Source organism: Lemur catta, unplaced genomic scaffold, assembly GCF_020740605.2.
Source record: "Lemur catta isolate mLemCat1 unplaced genomic scaffold, mLemCat1.pri scaffold_155_ctg1, whole genome shotgun sequence".
Lineage (NCBI taxonomy): Eukaryota > Metazoa > Chordata > Mammalia > Primates > Lemuridae > Lemur > Lemur catta.
In genome coordinates, this window is record NW_025423777.1 from 27,940 (window position 1) to 45,906 (window position 17,967).

The following is a 17,967-nucleotide window of genomic DNA, read 5'->3' on the forward strand; positions in this document are numbered from 1 at the left end:
TCTCAGGGAAACGCAAACATTGAGTACTTGCTGTTATCTCTAATACGGTGAAATTTTTAGATGGAATAATGTGGCTGTGAGTACACTGAAAAATGGAAGAAAGCCTCTACCTTTGATAGAAACATATTGACTTTTTATCGATGGAGGGATATCATTAAGGGGATCATGAACTTAAGGTAGGAGGGGTATAAAGGAAACAAGATCTGGCCAGGGGTTGGTGATTTCTTGAGTCAGGGGAGTGAGAAAATATTCTACTATTCTTTCCGATTTTGTTTCTATTTCAAATTTCCCATCATGAAAAGTTTCCAAAGATACCATGAACAGGATCAAAAACAAGCTGCAAACAGGACAAGGTATCTGTAGCCCATATAATTGGCAAAATGTTACTGTTACAGAATATCTACGTTTTATATGCTTAATGCGCCTTTGGCCCTGTGTCCTCATTATTAGTCAAGGAAATACGGAATAAAAAATGAAGCCAGATATAGTTTCCAACTCACCAGATTGAGGAAACTTAAGAAACTGATCACTGTGTTGGCTTTGAGGAAAACTCTTGCACTCACCCTGCTGATATGGGAGGCGAAATTATAGAACCATTTGGAAAACAATGCAGCATAAATGGATATGAATAAACACTGGCATAATTCAGGAGCAAGCATATTCTCTGAGTAGCACGTACCAGAGAGAAGATAGGGCACATGTGACCAGGAAGCATCTAGGGTAATCCTCACGGGAGCCCCTTGTACACGGACCTAGTCAAAGATCGCATAAAGATACTTCGACTGATTCGTGCAGTGCCATTCTCTAGCAGCGCTGATGAACTGCAGCTTCCTGTGTAAGCAAGGAGTATTCTCCAAACAGAAGGTTTCCCCTGGCACACAAGTTACCCAGAAGGAATCCAGAATCGTTCCACATGTATTCTATAAACTGTGAAATTAACAAACTACCTCAATGAGATAGTCCTATAACAGAGAGCAAAAACTTTCAAAGGAAAAGCCAGGAAAAGGATGACAGTCGAGATGGGATTTGTTTGGGAGAAGCGTTTCTGTGGTTCCACGCCTTGAGGAAAAGATACACAGCGGCTTCCGACATATGCATCAACTCCCATTTTTATAAGGTGAGTGGTGGGGTTTTGGTACGGTTAATTCGATTTAATATAATAATCATACTGATAATCATGATCATTATTATCATTCTTTAACATACCCCTTTCCCAAATTAAAAGAAAAAGAGAAAGAAGCAGATAGTAAGTTTCTAGTTATACACCCTGCTTAAATTGGATTATTTATTAATTTGGGGGAAATGATTAGTTTGGGGACTCTGTGTCCGTCTATCGAGGACTACAGGATAGCCTCTCCATGGATTTGAGCCATCATGTACGTTTTTACTAAGTTTTCCATCGAAGTTGGCACCTTTGCCCCGTAGGTGCCGCGTAGATTTTCTGTGACTTTGAGTGTTATCCTTTTGAAAGATTGCATTCATTAGTGTGTATTGGCGAGGAAATAAGAAACATCGAAACTATCGATGGAATGTTGATTTCACCTAGAGCTATCTTGCTGGACTCCCCTAGGATTTCTACAGGTCTCCCGTGCATAGGGGAAAACATTCTATTTTGAGAACCGTAGGAGGTGAGGAAAATGAAGAAAGGTGATTTTCCTTTCCCACATATTATTAGTGTTTTCCCTTGTTGTAGTACATTTTTGGAGCGTCTCTTGCAGGATCGAACGGAAGGATTTCCTATCAACACCCTGGTCTTGCTCGTGACTTTCCAAAGAATGTTTCTACTTCTTAAGCCTTCAGAATATTTTCTAAAGATTTAGACGTTTGAAAAGTGTCTCTAGATGTCTTCGCATCTGGATTCTTGAATTATGTTACCGTGAACGAATAGCCAACTGTTTAGATTCTCTTCTTCTGCATATGTGGATAGGGTCCAATTTTTCCTTTCCTAGGGTGGTAACGTGGTCATCTCCTTGGACAACTTTAGACTGTGTCCTGAATTCAGAGCCGGTCGGTCAGAAGTTCCGGAGGCCCGGACCTGCGGCAGGTGTGTGAGGGGCGACAGCCTCGGGGACTGAGCCTCCACATCTCCAATCTGACCCTCTCTCCAGGGGCCACGGGGCAGGGTCCGGGCCGGCCGGGGGCGGGAGCCGGGGCGGGCGCGGAGGGCGAAGGCCCCCCCCTCCCCTTCCCAGCCCAGGGGGGCGGGACAGAAAAAGAGGCAGAGCAAAAAGCCTACGGCACCCGGGATTCCCAGGCGGTCTCCCATCCAAGTACTAACCGGGCCCGACCCTGCTTAGCTTCCGAGATCAGACGAGATCGGGCGCGTTCAGGGTGGTCTGGCCGTAGACGACGGTGGCCGCCCCCCGGACGCCTCAAGAGGCCGAGCTGCTGGGACGCGTCCCTCCCTGCGCCGTCGGGTCCCTCCCGCCGCCCTGGCCCATCGCTAGCCCACCTGCCAGTATCGGGGTGGGGGTGGGGGGCCAGGCGGGGCCTGACGGGTCTTGCGCGCGCACCCCCCCACCCCCACCCAAACCACGGGCGCACCACCGTCCCACACCCCGAGGAGCAGACCCACGGGCACGCGCGCAGGGACAGGCTTCCACGCGTGGGGGCGGAGGGCCAGAGCCGGAGAGTGCGGGAGATAGGGCCCTCCGCCGGCCCACGCGAGGGCACGGTGGGGAGGGGCTTTGGGGCGGGGCCGGCACGAGGAGGCAGGGCCGCGCCTGCCGCCGGTCCTTCACCCGGAGGTCCTGAAGGAAGACCTGCAGTGTCCCCCCCACCCCGCCACCCCACCCCCGTCTGGGGAGGACCGTTCTGCCCCGATTCCCCTCAGGGCCTGCGTGTGGCAGCAGCCCCCGCGCGGGGGCGGGGGGCGGCGGGGCGGGCCAGAGCCCGCTATCCTGTGGCCCGGTGGGGTGGGGTTTGGGGTGGGTAGCCACGGGTCGGGGGGCCGGTGGGTGGTTTGGGTTTGGCTGCGTGCGCTCCGTGTGCTGTTGTGCGTCCTCTCTGCCCGGGTGGCCGGAAACTCGCCCTGTGCGGCGCGCCGGTGTGTCTCTCGGGAGCCCCGGCGGTGGCGAGGAGCCCGCCCGGCGTGAGGCCCGGGCCCGAGGCCCGGGTGTGCGGCGGAGAGGAAGTGCACGGTCGGCCGGGGGTCCGGGGGCCCAGGACAAGGTTTGCCGCCGTGGGCTGTCCCGCGCCGGGTGTACGCGACGTCCCGGAGTGCGGGGCGGGGGGTGCCGGGTGTGGGGGAGAGGAGACCCAGCGGCACTCAGGGATCCCGCCGCCCGCCCGGCCCGGTGTGGGGCCCAGGGCTGGGGCTCCGCTGCCGGCCGAACAGGAACGGAACGGCTGGGACGCTCTGCCGCTGCCGCCACCTGGCGGTGGTGTTGCAGCGGGGGAGAGGGGAGGACGCCCTGGGCGGGGGCAGCGGGCCGCGCCGGCGGGGGGGCGGGGGAGTGCCAGGGGCCGAGGGCGAAAGTGGAGGCGGGCACAGAACGCCGGGGCCCCCCCCACCCCCGACCCCTCGGCGGGCGGGACAAAAGAAGAGGCAAAAGCCTGCAGCACCTGGTATTCCCAGGCGGTCTCCCATCCAAGTACAAACCGGGCCCCCGACCCTGCTTAGCTTCCCAGATCAGACGAGATCGGGGACGTTCAGGGTGCTATGGCCCTAGACGGCGGCGGCTGTCCCCGGACGCCTCAAGAGGCCGAGCTGCCACGCGGCCCTCCCGGCCCAGCGCCCCACACCCGACCCCGCGCCCTCCTGCTGCCCAGTAGCCTTCAGAGCCTCGCTCTCTAGCTGCTACATACACACCAAACACTCAACACTTTGCCACAAACACATACACCAATGACAACAAAAATCAAACACTCAATAGCACATCTATTCAAAGCACGGAGGACACAAACGGGAGGGCAATGTGTGACTTGTGAGATTCTACAGACGTCAGGAGCCCACATGAAGGCTCAGGGAAATATTCCAAAGGAGTGTGACGTGGCTCAGAGCTCCTTGGACATGAGCAGACTGGCTTCGGCGGACGGCAGCTCTTACGTTTTCACAGTGGAGCAGCCGGAACAGTAGAAAGTTCCTTCCTCGCCTTTCCTACTTCATGCAGTAGGAACCAGTCCACGGTTATATGGTGCATGGCTACGATTATTCTGTGGGATCCTGCAAAGAAGAAATGCTGTTGGTGTCTTTGGGGACTGGGAATTTGGGTGTGAGAGGAAGAGGTGAAATCGATCAAGTCATGTAAAAACAACTCTCGGTTCTCAGTTTGAACTTGGATTATCAGTGGAAACTCAATGTGTTTTCCTGTAATTTTTTTTTTCTTTTCTTCCTTTATTTATTTATTTATTTATTTATTTATTTATTTATTTATTTTTAGTTTTTCCACGGAAAGTGCCGAGACATAGGTGCGAACTCAACAGTAGTGCATTTCAGCAGCATCTAGATCGTGGTCTCCGCCAACCATCGTTATTAAACGGTCCTAAGACTTACTGGAGACATAGGCTGACTTGAAGTCTGGGGCGGGAAACGGACGCTTCTTGTACTGGGAAGCGTGGATGCTATGATATCCAACAGGACGAGGGTCACGTCAAAAGACACAGGAACCAGAATGAGTAGACTCCCGTTTGCCAAACACAGGACGGTTTGATCGCCAGTAAGTATAATAATTGCAAGATATTGAAACACATTAGATACGTTTAAATCCGCGATGAAACCCCTCACAATGCGAAAGTAACTCGGGTCACTGCGGACAGCGGTAGGAAACAAAGGGAAATGGTGACAACCGGGGCTGCCCCCGACTAGTCGCGATGTATGGACACTCTTTCAAAAGACATCTCAACCCCTCACAAGGTAGGTACTGTATTTGGACTGGATCCAAAGAAACTGAAATGAGCGTGTGTGTCTCAGGGAAACGCAAACATTGAGTACTTGCTGTTATCTCTAATACGGTGAAATTTTTAGATGGAATAATGTGGCTGTGAGTACACTGAAAAATGGAAGAAAGCCTCTACCTTTGATAGAAACATATTGACTTTTTATCGATGGAGGGATATCATTAAGGGGATCATGAACTTAAGGTAGGAGGGGTATAAAGGAAACAAGATCTGGCCAGGGGTTGGTGATTTCTTGAGTCAGGGGAGTGAGAAAATATTCTACTATTCTTTCCGATTTTGTTTCTATTTCAAATTTCCCATCATGAAAAGTTTCCAAAGATACCATGAACAGGATCAAAAACAAGCTGCAAACAGGACAAGGTATCTGTAGCCCATATAATTGGCAAAATGTTACTGTTACAGAATATCTACGTTTTATATGCTTAATGCGCCTTTGGCCCTGTGTCCTCATTATTAGTCAAGGAAATACGGAATAAAAAATGAAGCCAGATATAGTTTCCAACTCACCAGATTGAGGAAACTTAAGAAACTGATCACTGTGTTGGCTTTGAGGAAAACTCTTGCACTCACCCTGCTGATATGGGAGGCGAAATTATAGAACCATTTGGAAAACAATGCAGCATAAATGGATATGAATAAACACTGGCATAATTCAGGAGCAAGCATATTCTCTGAGTAGCACGTACCAGAGAGAAGATAGGGCACATGTGACCAGGAAGCATCTAGGGTAATCCTCACGGGAGCCCCTTGTACACGGACTAGTCAAAGATCGCATAAAGATACTTCGACTGATTCGTGCAGTGCCATTCTCTAGCAGCGCTGATGAACTGCAGCTTCCTGTGTAAGCAAGGAGTATTCTCCAAACAGAAGGTTTCCCCTGGCACACAAGTTACCCAGAAGGAATCCAGAATCGTTCCACATGTATTCTATAAACTGTGAAATTAACAAACTACCTCAATGAGATAGTCCTATAACAGAGAGCAAAAACTTTCAAAGGAAAAGCCAGGAAAAGGATGACAGTCGAGATGGGATTTGTTTGGGAGAAGCGTTTCTGTGGTTCCACGCCTTGAGGAAAAGATACACAGCGGCTTCCGACATATGCATCAACTCCCATTTTTATAAGGTGAGTGGTGGGGTTTTGGTACGGTTAATTCGATTTAATATAATAATCATACTGATAATCATGATCATTATTATCATTCTTTAACATACCCCTTTCCCAAATTAAAAGAAAAAGAGAAAGAAGCAGATAGTAAGTTTCTAGTTATACACCCTGCTTAAATTGGATTATTTATTAATTTGGGGGAAATGATTAGTTGGGGGACTCTGTGTCCGTCTATCGAGGACTGTCAGGATAGCCTCTCCATGGATTTGAGCCATCATGTACGTTTTTACTAAGTTTTCCATCGAAGTTGGCACCTTTGCCCCGTAGGTGCCGCGTAGATTTTCTGTGACTTTGAGTGTTATCCTTTTGAAAGATTGCATTCATTAGTGTGTTTGGCGAGGAAATAAGAAACATCGAAACTATCGATGGAATGTTGATTTCACCTAGAGCTATCTTGCTGGACTCCCCTAGGATTTCTACAGGTCTCCCGTGCATAGGGGAAAACATTCTATTTTGAGACGTAGGAGTGAGGAAAATGAAGAAAGTGATTTCCTTTCCCACATATTATTAGTGTTTTCCCTTGTTGTAGTACATTTTTGGAGCGTCTCTTGCAGGATCGAACGGAAGGATTTCCTATCAACACCCTGGTCTTGCTCGTGACTTTCCAAAGAATGTTTCTACTTCTTAAGCCTTCAGAATATTTTCTAAAGATTTAGACGTTTGAAAAGTGTCTCTAGATGTCTTCGCATCTGGATTCTTGAATTATTGTTACCGTGAACGAATAGCCAACTGTTTAGATTCTCTTCTTCTGCATATGTGGATAGGGTCCAATTTTTCCTTTCCTAGGGTGGTAACGTGGTCATCTCCTTGGACAACTTTAGACTGTGTCCTGAATTCAGAGCCGGTCGGTCAGAAGTTCCGGAGGCCCGGACCTGCGGCAGGTGTGTGAGGGGCGACAGCCTCGGGGACTGAGCCTCCACATCTCCAATCTGACCCTCTCTCCAGGGGCCACGGGGCAGGGTCCGGGCCGGCCGGGGGCGGGAGCCGGGGCGGGCGCGGAGGGCGAAGGCCCCCCCCTCCCCTTCCCAGCCCAGGGGGGCGGGACAGAAAAAGAGGCAGAGCAAAAAGCCTACGGCACCCGGGATTCCCAGGCGGTCTCCCATCCAAGTACTAACCGGGCCCGACCCTGCTTAGCTTCCGAGATCAGACGAGATCGGGCGCGTTCAGGGTGGTCTGGCCGTAGACGACGGTGGCCCGCCCCCCGGACGCCTCAAGAGGCCGAGCTGCTGGGACGCGTCCCTCCCTGCGCCGTCGGGTCCCCTCCCGCCGCCCTGGCCCATCGCTAGCCCACCTGCCAGTATCGGGGTGGGGGTGGGGGGCCAGGCGGGGCCTGACGGGTCTTGCGCGCGCACCCCCCCACCCCACCCAAACCACGGGCGCACCACCGTCCCACACCCCGAGGAGCAGACCCACGGGCACGCGCGCAGGGACAGGCTTCCACGCGTGGGGGCGGAGGGCCAGAGCCGGAGAGTGCGGGAGATAGGGCCCTCCGCCGGCCCACGCGAGGGCACGGTGGGGAGGGGCTTTGGGGCGGGGCCGGCACGAGGAGGCAGGGCCGCGCCTGCCGCCGGTCCTTCACCCGGAGGTCCTGAAGGAAGACCTGCAGTGTCCCCCCCACCCCGCCACCCCACCCCGTCTGGGGAGGACCGTTCTGCCCCGATTCCCCTCAGGGCCTGCGTGTGGCAGCAGCCCCCCGCGCGGGGGCGGGGGGCGGCGGGGCGGGCCAGAGCCCGCTATCCTGTGGCCCGGTGGGTGGGGTTTGGGGTGGGTAGCCACGGGTCGGGGGGCCGGTGGGTGGTTTGGGTTTGGCTGCGTGCGCTCCGTGTGCTGTTGTGCGTCCTCTCTGCCCGGGTGGCCTGGAAACTCGCCCTGTGCGGCGCGCCGTGTGTCTCTCGGGAGCCCCGGCGGTGGCGAGGAGCCCGCCCGGCGTGAGGCCCGGGCCGAGGCCCGGGTGTGCGGCGGAGAGGAAGTGCACGGTCGGTCCGGGGGTCCGGGGGCCCAGGACAAGGTTTGCCGCCGTGGGCTGTCCCGCGCCGGGTGTACGCGACGTCCCCGGAGTGCGGGGCGGGGGGTGCCGGGTGTGGGGGGAGAGGAGACCCAGCCGGCACTCAGGGATCCCGCCGCCCGCCCGGCCCGGTGTGGGGCCCAGGGCTGGGGCTCCGCTGCCGGCCGAACAGGAACGGAACGGCTGGGACGCTCTGCCGCTGCCGCCACCTGGCGGTGGTGTTGCAGCGGGGGGAGAGGGGAGGACGCCCTGGGCGGGGGCAGCGGGCCGCGCCGGCGGGGGGGGCGGGGGAGTGCCAGGGGCCGAGGGCGAAAGTGGAGGCGGGCACAGAACGCCGGGGCCCCCCCACCCCCGACCCCTCGGCGGGCGGGACAAAAGAAGAGGCAAAAGCCTGCAGCACCTGGTATTCCCAGGCGGTCTCCCATCCAAGTACAAACCGGGCCCCCGACCCTGCTTAGCTTCCCAGATCAGACGAGATCGGGGACGTTCAGGGTGCTATGGCCCTAGACGGCGGCGGCTGTCCCCGGACGCCTCAAGAGGCCGAGCTGCCACGCGGCCCTCCCGGCCCAGCGCCCCACACCCGACCCCGCGCCCTCCTGCTGCCCAGTAGCCTTCAGAGCCTCGCTCTCTAGCTGCTACATACACACCAAACACTCAACACTTTGCCACAAACACATACACCAATGACAACAAAAATCAAACACTCAATAGCACATCTATTCAAAGCACGGAGGACACAAACGGGAGGGCAATGTGTGACTTGTGAGATTCTACAGACGTCAGGAGCCCACAAGCCCACATGAAGGCTCAGGGAAATATTCCAAAGGAGTGTGACGTGGCTCAGAGCTCCTTGGACATGAGCAGACTGGCTTCGGCGGACGGCAGCTCTTACGTTTTCACAGTGGAGCAGCCGGAACAGTAGAAAGTTCCTTCCTCGCCTTTCCTACTTCATGCAGTAGGAACCAGTCCACGGTTATATGGTGCATGGCTACGATTATTCTGTGGGATCCTGCAAAGAAGAAATGCTGTTGGTGTCTTTGGGGACTGGGAATTTGGGTGTGAGAGGAAGAGGTGAAATCGATCAAGTCATGTAAAAACAACTCTCGGTTCTCAGTTTGAACTTGGATTATCAGTGGAAACTCAATGTGTTTTCCTGTAATTTTTTTTTTCTTTTATTTATTTATTTATTTATTTATTTATTTATTTATTTATTTATTTTTAGTTTTTCCACGGAAAGTGCCGAGACATAGGTGCGAACTCAACAGTAGTGCATTTCAGCAGCATCTAGATCGTGGTCTCCGCCAACCATCGTTATTAAACGGTCCTAAGACTTACTGGAGACATAGGCTGACTTGAAGTCTGGGGCGGGAAACGGACGCTTCTTGTACTGGGAAGCGTGGATGCTATGATATCCAACAGGACGAGGGTCACGTCAAAAGACACAGGAACCAGAATGAGTAGACTCCCGTTTGCCAAACACAGGACGGTTTGATCGCCAGTAAGTATAATAATTGCAAGATATTGAAACACATTAGATACGTTTAAATCCGCGATGAAACCCCTCACAATGCGAAAGTAACTCGGGTCACTGCGGACAGCGGTAGGAAACAAAGGGAAATGGTGACAACCGGGGCTGCCCCCGACTAGTCGCGATGTATGGACACTCTTTCAAAAGACATCTCAACCCCTCACAAGGTAGGTACTGTATTTGGACTGGATCCAAAGAAACTGAAATGAGCGTGTGTGTCTCAGGGAAACGCAAACATTGAGTACTTGCTGTTATCTCTAATACGGTGAAATTTTTAGATGGAATAATGTGGCTGTGAGTACACTGAAAAATGGAAGAAAGCCTCTACCTTTGATAGAAACATATTGACTTTTTATCGATGGAGGGATATCATTAAGGGGATCATGAACTTAAGGTAGGAGGGGTATAAAGGAAACAAGATCTGGCCAGGGGTTGGTGATTTCTTGAGTCAGGGGAGTGAGAAAATATTCTACTATTCTTTCCGATTTTGTTTCTATTTCAAATTTCCCATCATGAAAAGTTTCCAAAGATACCATGAACAGGATCAAAAACAAGCTGCAAACAGGACAAGGTATCTGTAGCCCATATAATTGGCAAAATGTTACTGTTACAGAATATCTACGTTTTATATGCTTAATGCGCCTTTGGCCCTGTGTCCTCATTATTAGTCAAGGAAATACGGAATAAAAAATGAAGCCAGATATAGTTTCCAACTCACCAGATTGAGGAAACTTAAGAAACTGATCACTGTGTTGGCTTTGAGGAAAACTCTTGCACTCACCCTGCTGATATGGGAGGCGAAATTATAGAACCATTTGGAAAACAATGCAGCATAAATGGATATGAATAAACACTGGCATAATTCAGGAGCAAGCATATTCTCTGAGTAGCACGTACCAGAGAGAAGATAGGGCACATGTGACCAGGAAGCATCTAGGGTAATCCTCACGGGAGCCCCTTGTACACGGACCTAGTCAAAGATCGCATAAAGATACTTCGACTGATTCGTGCAGTGCCATTCTCTAGCAGCGCTGATGAACTGCAGCTTCCTGTGTAAGCAAGGAGTATTCTCCAAACAGAAGGTTTCCCCTGGCACACAAGTTACCCAGAAGGAATCCAGAATCGTTCCACATGTATTCTATAAACTGTGAAATTAACAAACTACCTCAATGAGATAGTCCTATAACAGAGAGCAAAAACTTTCAAAGGAAAAGCCAGGAAAAGGATGACAGTCGAGATGGGATTTGTTTGGGAGAAGCGTTTCTGTGGTTCCACGCCTTGAGGAAAAGATACACAGCGGCTTCCGACATATGCATCAACTCCCATTTTTATAAGGTGAGTGGTGGGGTTTTGGTACGGTTAATTCGATTTAATATAATAATCATACTGATAATCATGATCATTATTATCATTCTTTAACATACCCCTTTCCCAAATTAAAAGAAAAAGAGAAAGAAGCAGATAGTAAGTTTCTAGTTATACACCCTGCTTAAATTGGATTATTTATTAATTTGGGGGAAATGATTAGTTTGGGGACTCTGTGTCCGTCTATCGAGGACTACAGGATAGCCTCTCCATGGATTTGAGCCATCATGTACGTTTTTACTAAGTTTTCCATCGAAGTTGGCACCTTTGCCCCGTAGGTGCCGCGTAGATTTTCTGTGACTTTGAGTGTTATCCTTTTGAAAGATTGCATTCATTAGTGTGTATTGGCGAGGAAATAAGAAACATCGAAACTATCGATGGAATGTTGATTTCACCTAGAGCTATCTTGCTGGACTCCCCTAGGATTTCTACAGGTCTCCCGTGCATAGGGGAAAACATTCTATTTTGAGAACCGTAGGAGGTGAGGAAAATGAAGAAAGGTGATTTTCCTTTCCCACATATTATTAGTGTTTTCCCTTGTTGTAGTACATTTTTGGAGCGTCTCTTGCAGGATCGAACGGAAGGATTTCCTATCAACACCCTGGTCTTGCTCGTGACTTTCCAAAGAATGTTTCTACTTCTTAAGCCTTCAGAATATTTTCTAAAGATTTAGACGTTTGAAAAGTGTCTCTAGATGTCTTCGCATCTGGATTCTTGAATTATGTTACCAGTGAACGAATAGCCAACTGTTTAGATTCTCTTCTTCTGCATATGTGGATAGGGTCCAATTTTTCCTTTCCTAGGGTGGTAACGTGGTCATCTCCTTGGACAACTTTAGACTGTGTCCTGAATTCAGAGCCGGTCGGTCAGAAGTTCCGGAGGCCCGGACCTGCGGCAGGTGTGTGAGGGGCGACAGCCTCGGGGACTGAGCCTCCACATCTCCAATCTGACCCTCTCTCCAGGGGCCACGGGGCAGGGTCCGGGCCGGCCGGGGGCGGGAGCCGGGGCGGGCGCGGAGGGCGAAGGCCCCCCCCTCCCCTTCCCAGCCCAGGGGGGCGGGACAGAAAAAGAGGCAGAGCAAAAAGCCTACGGCACCCGGGATTCCCAGGCGGTCTCCCATCCAAGTACTAACCGGGCCCGACCCTGCTTAGCTTCCGAGATCAGACGAGATCGGGCGCGTTCAGGGTGGTCTGGCCGTAGACGACGGTGGCCGCCCCCCGGACGCCTCAAGAGGCCGAGCTGCTGGGACGCGTCCCTCCCTGCGCCGTCGGGTCCCTCCCGCCGCCCTGGCCCATCGCTAGCCCACCTGCCAGTATCGGGGTGGGGGTGGGGGGCCAGGCGGGGCCTGACGGGTCTTGCGCGCGCACCCCCCCACCCCCACCCAAACCACGGGCGCACCACCGTCCCACACCCCGAGGAGCAGACCCACGGGCACGCGCGCAGGGACAGGCTTCCACGCGTGGGGGCGGAGGGCCAGAGCCGGAGAGTGCGGGAGATAGGGCCCTCCGCCGGCCCACGCGAGGGCACGGTGGGGAGGGGCTTTGGGGCGGGGCCGGCACGAGGAGGCAGGGCCGCGCCTGCCGCCGGTCCTTCACCCGGAGGTCCTGAAGGAAGACCTGCAGTGTCCCCCCCCACCCCGCCACCCCACCCCCGTCTGGGGAGGACCGTTCTGCCCCGATTCCCCTCAGGGCCTGCGTGTGGCAGCAGCCCCCGCGCGGGGGCGGGGGGCGGCGGGGCGGGCCAGAGCCCGCTATCCTGTGGCCCGGTGGGGTGGGGTTTGGGGTGGGTAGCCACGGGTCGGGGGGCCGGTGGGTGGTTTGGGTTTGGCTGCGTGCGCTCCGTGTGCTGTTGTGCGTCCTCTCTGCCCGGGTGGCCGGAAACTCGCCCTGTGCGGCGCGCCGGTGTGTCTCTCGGGAGCCCCGGCGGTGGCGAGGAGCCCGCCCGGCGTGAGGCCCGGGCCCGAGGCCCGGGTGTGCGGCGGAGAGGAAGTGCACGGTCGGCCGGGGGTCCGGGGGCCCAGGACAAGGTTTGCCGCCGTGGGCTGTCCCGCGCCGGGTGTACGCGACGTCCCGGAGTGCGGGGCGGGGGGTGCCGGGTGTGGGGGAGAGGAGACCCAGCGGCACTCAGGGATCCCGCCGCCCGCCCGGCCCGGTGTGGGGCCCAGGGCTGGGGCTCCGCTGCCGGCCGAACAGGAACGGAACGGCTGGGACGCTCTGCCGCTGCCGCCACCTGGCGGTGGTGTTGCAGCGGGGGGAGAGGGGAGGACGCCCTGGGCGGGGGCAGCGGGCCGCGCCGGCGGGGGGGCGGGGGAGTGCCAGGGGCCGAGGGCGAAAGTGGAGGCGGGCACAGAACGCCGGGGCCCCCCCACCCCCGACCCCTCGGCGGGCGGGACAAAAGAAGAGGCAAAAGCCTGCAGCACCTGGTATTCCCAGGCGGTCTCCCATCCAAGTACAAACCGGGCCCCCGACCCTGCTTAGCTTCCCAGATCAGACGAGATCGGGGACGTTCAGGGTGCTATGGCCCTAGACGGCGGCGGCTGTCCCCGGACGCCTCAAGAGGCCGAGCTGCCACGCGGCCCTCCCGGCCCAGCGCCCCACACCCGACCCCGCGCCCTCCTGCTGCCCAGTAGCCTTCAGAGCCTCGCTCTCTAGCTGCTACATACACACCAAACACTCAACACTTTGCCACAAACACATACACCAATGACAACAAAAATCAAACACTCAATAGCACATCTATTCAAAGCACGGAGGACACAAACGGGAGGGCAATGTGTGACTTGTGAGATTCTACAGACGTCAGGAGCCCACATGAAGGCTCAGGGAAATATTCCAAAGGAGTGTGACGTGGCTCAGAGCTCCTTGGACATGAGCAGACTGGCTTCGGCGGACGGCAGCTCTTACGTTTTCACAGTGGAGCAGCCGGAACAGTAGAAAGTTCCTTCCTCGCCTTTCCTACTTCATGCAGTAGGAACCAGTCCACGGTTATATGGTGCATGGCTACGATTATTCTGTGGGATCCTGCAAAGAAGAAATGCTGTTGGTGTCTTTGGGGACTGGGAATTTGGGTGTGAGAGGAAGAGGTGAAATCGATCAAGTCATGTAAAAACAACTCTCGGTTCTCAGTTTGAACTTGGATTATCAGTGGAAACTCAATGTGTTTTCCTGTAATTTTTTTTTTCTTTTCTTCCTTTATTTATTTATTTATTTATTTATTTATTTATTTATTTATTTATTTTTAGTTTTTCCACGGAAAGTGCCGAGACATAGGTGCGAACTCAACAGTAGTGCATTTCAGCAGCATCTAGATCGTGGTCTCCGCCAACCATCGTTATTAAACGGTCCTAAGACTTACTGGAGACATAGGCTGACTTGAAGTCTGGGGCGGGAAACGGACGCTTCTTGTACTGGGAAGCGTGGATGCTATGATATCCAACAGGACGAGGGTCACGTCAAAAGACACAGGAACCAGAATGAGTAGACTCCCGTTTGCCAAACACAGGACGGTTTGATCGCCAGTAAGTATAATAATTGCAAGATATTGAAACACATTAGATACGTTTAAATCCGCGATGAAACCCCTCACAATGCGAAAGTAACTCGGGTCACTGCGGACAGCGGTAGGAAACAAAGGGAAATGGTGACAACCGGGGCTGCCCCCGACTAGTCGCGATGTATGGACATCTTTCAAAAGACATCTCAACCCCTCACAAGGTAGGTACTGTATTTGGACTGGATCCAAAGAAACTGAAATGAGCGTGTGTGTCTCAGGGAAACGCAAACATTGAGTACTTGCTGTTATCTCTAATACGGTGAAATTTTTAGATGGAATAATGTGGCTGTGAGTACACTGAAAAATGGAAGAAAGCCTCTACCTTTGATAGAAACATATTGACTTTTTATCGATGGAGGGATATCATTAAGGGGATCATGAACTTAAGGTAGGAGGGGTATAAAGGAAACAAGATCTGGCCAGGGGTTGGTGATTTCTTGAGTCAGGGGAGTGAGAAAATATTCTACTATTCTTTCCGATTTTGTTTCTATTTCAAATTTCCCATCATGAAAAGTTTCCAAAGATACCATGAACAGGATCAAAAACAAGCTGCAAACAGGACAAGGTATCTGTAGCCCATATAATTGGCAAAATGTTACTGTTACAGAATATCTACGTTTTATATGCTTAATGCGCCTTTGGCCCTGTGTCCTCATTATTAGTCAAGGAAATACGGAATAAAAAATGAAGCCAGATATAGTTTCCAACTCACCAGATTGAGGAAACTTAAGAAACTGATCACTGTGTTGGCTTTGAGGAAAACTCTTGCACTCACCCTGCTGATATGGGAGGCGAAATTATAGAACCATTTGGAAAACAATGCAGCATAAATGGATATGAATAAACACTGGCATAATTCAGGAGCAAGCATATTCTCTGAGTAGCACGTACCAGAGAGAAGATAGGGCACATGTGACCAGGAAGCATCTAGGGTAATCCTCACGGGAGCCCCTTGTACACGGACCTAGTCAAAGATCGCATAAAGATACTTCGACTGATTCGTGCAGTGCCATTCTCTAGCAGCGCTGATGAACTGCAGCTTCCTGTGTAAGCAAGGAGTATTCTCCAAACAGAAGGTTTCCCCTGGCACACAAGTTACCCAGAAGGAATCCAGAATCGTTCCACATGTATTCTATAAACTGTGAAATTAACAAACTACCTCAATGAGATAGTCCTATAACAGAGAGCAAAAACTTTCAAAGGAAAAGCCAGGAAAAGGATGACAGTCGAGATGGGATTTGTTTGGGAGAAGCGTTTCTGTGGTTCCACGCCTTGAGGAAAAGATACACAGCGGCTTCCGACATATGCATCAACTCCCATTTTTATAAGGTGAGTGGTGGGGTTTTGGTACGGTTAATTCGATTTAATATAATAATCATACTGATAATCATGATCATTATTATCATTCTTTAACATACCCCTTTCCCAAATTAAAAGAAAAAGAGAAAGAAGCAGATAGTAAGTTTCTAGTTATACACCCTGCTTAAATTGGATTATTTATTAATTTGGGGGAAATGATTAGTTTGGGGACTCTGTGTCCGTCTATCGAGGACTACAGGATAGCCTCTCCATGGATTTGAGCCATCATGTACGTTTTTACTAAGTTTTCCATCGAAGTTGGCACCTTTGCCCCGTAGGTGCCGCGTAGATTTTCTGTGACTTTGAGTGTTATCCTTTTGAAAGATTGCATTCATTAGTGTGTATTGGCGAGGAAATAAGAAACATCGAAACTATCGATGGAATGTTGATTTCACCTAGAGCTATCTTGCTGGACTCCCCTAGGATTTCTACAGGTCTCCCGTGCATAGGGGAAAACATTCTATTTTGAGAACCGTAGGAGGTGAGGAAAATGAAGAAAGGTGATTTTCCTTTCCCACATATTATTAGTGTTTTCCCTTGTTGTAGTACATTTTTGGAGCGTCTCTTGCAGGATCGAACGGAAGGATTTCCTATCAACACCCTGGTCTTGCTCGTGACTTTCCAAAGAATGTTTCTACTTCTTAAGCCTTCAGAATATTTTCTAAAGATTTAGACGTTTGAAAAGTGTCTCTAGATGTCTTCGCATCTGGATTCTTGAATTATGTTACCGTGAACGAATAGCCAACTGTTTAGATTCTCTTCTTCTGCATATGTGGATAGGGTCCAATTTTTCCTTTCCTAGGGTGGTAACGTGGTCATCTCCTTGGACAACTTTAGACTGTGTCCTGAATTCAGAGCCGGTCGGTCAGAAGTTCCGGAGGCCCGGACCTGCGGCAGGTGTGTGAGGGGCGACAGCCTCGGGGACTGAGCCTCCACATCTCCAATCTGACCCTCTCTCCAGGGGCCACGGGGCAGGGTCCGGGCCGGCCGGGGGCGGGAGCCGGGGCGGGCGCGGAGGGCGAAGGCCCCCCCCTCCCCTTCCCAGCCCAGGGGGGCGGGACAGAAAAAGAGGCAGAGCAAAAAGCCTACGGCACCCGGGATTCCCAGGCGGTCTCCCATCCAAGTACTAACCGGGCCCGACCCTGCTTAGCTTCCGAGATCAGACGAGATCGGGCGCGTTCAGGGTGGTCTGGCCGTAGACGACGGTGGCCGCCCCCCGGACGCCTCAAGAGGCCGAGCTGCTGGGACGCGTCCCTCCCTGCGCCGTCGGGTCCCTCCCGCCGCCCTGGCCCATCGCTAGCCCACCTGCCAGTATCGGGGTGGGGGTGGGGGGCCAGGCGGGGCCTGACGGGTCTTGCGCGCGCACCCCCCCCACCCCCACCCAAACCACGGGCGCACCACCGTCCCACACCCCGAGGAGCAGACCCACGGGCACGCGCGCAGGGACAGGCTTCCACGCGTGGGGGCGGAGGGCCAGAGCCGGAGAGTGCGGGAGATAGGGCCCTCCGCCGGCCCACGCGAGGGCACGGTGGGGAGGGGCTTTGGGGCGGGGCCGGCACGAGGAGGCAGGGCCGCGCCTGCCGCCGGTCCTTCACCCGGAGGTCCTGAAGGAAGACCTGCAGTGTCCCCCCCCACCCCGCCACCACCACCCCCGTCTGGGGAGGACCGTTCTGCCCCGATTCCCCTCAGGGCCTGCGTGTGGCAGCAGCCCCCGCGCGGGGGCGGGGGGCGGCGGGGCGGGCCAGAGCCCGCTATCCTGTGGCCCGGTGGGGTGGGGTTTGGGGTGGGTAGCCACGGGTCGGGGGGGCCGGTGGGTGGTTTGGGTTTGGCTGCGTGCGCTCCGTGTGCTGTTGTGCGTCCTCTCTGCCCGGGTGGCCGGAAACTCGCCCTGTGCGGCGCGCCGGTGTGTCTCTCGGGAGCCCCGGCGGTGGCGAGGAGCCCGCCCGGCGTGAGGCCCGGGCCCGAGGCCCGGGTGTGCGGCGGAGAGGAAGTGCACGGTCGGCCGGGGGTCCGGGGGCCCAGGACAAGGTTTGCCGCCGTGGGCTGTCCCGCGCCGGGTGTACGCGACGTCCCGGAGTGCGGGGCGGGGGGTGC

General features: G+C 53.6%; 4 non-coding genes and 3 pseudogenes across 4 annotated transcripts; all 7 read right to left on the bottom strand.

Moving 5' to 3' along the window:
• Positions 1-2,229: 2,229 nt before the first annotated feature.
• LOC123629456 lies at positions 2,230-2,348 on the bottom strand. Its single transcript, XR_006732073.1, has one exon. It is a non-coding gene; the product is annotated as a 5S ribosomal RNA (ribosomal RNA).
• A 1,204-nt stretch (positions 2,349-3,552) lies between these two features.
• On the bottom strand, positions 3,553-3,673 carry LOC123629469 (annotated as a pseudogene).
• A 3,457-nt stretch (positions 3,674-7,130) lies between these two features.
• Positions 7,131-7,249, bottom strand: LOC123629457. The gene has a single exon (XR_006732074.1). It is a non-coding gene; the product is annotated as a 5S ribosomal RNA (ribosomal RNA).
• A 1,208-nt stretch (positions 7,250-8,457) lies between these two features.
• Positions 8,458-8,578, bottom strand: LOC123629470 (annotated as a pseudogene).
• A 3,467-nt stretch (positions 8,579-12,045) lies between these two features.
• LOC123629458 lies at positions 12,046-12,164 on the bottom strand. Its single transcript, XR_006732075.1, has one exon. It is a non-coding gene; the product is annotated as a 5S ribosomal RNA (ribosomal RNA).
• Positions 12,165-13,369: 1,205 nt separating this feature from the next.
• LOC123629472 lies at positions 13,370-13,490 on the bottom strand (annotated as a pseudogene).
• A 3,465-nt stretch (positions 13,491-16,955) lies between these two features.
• Positions 16,956-17,074, bottom strand: LOC123629459. Its single transcript, XR_006732076.1, has one exon. It is a non-coding gene; the product is annotated as a 5S ribosomal RNA (ribosomal RNA).
• Positions 17,075-17,967: the final 893 nt, after the last annotated feature.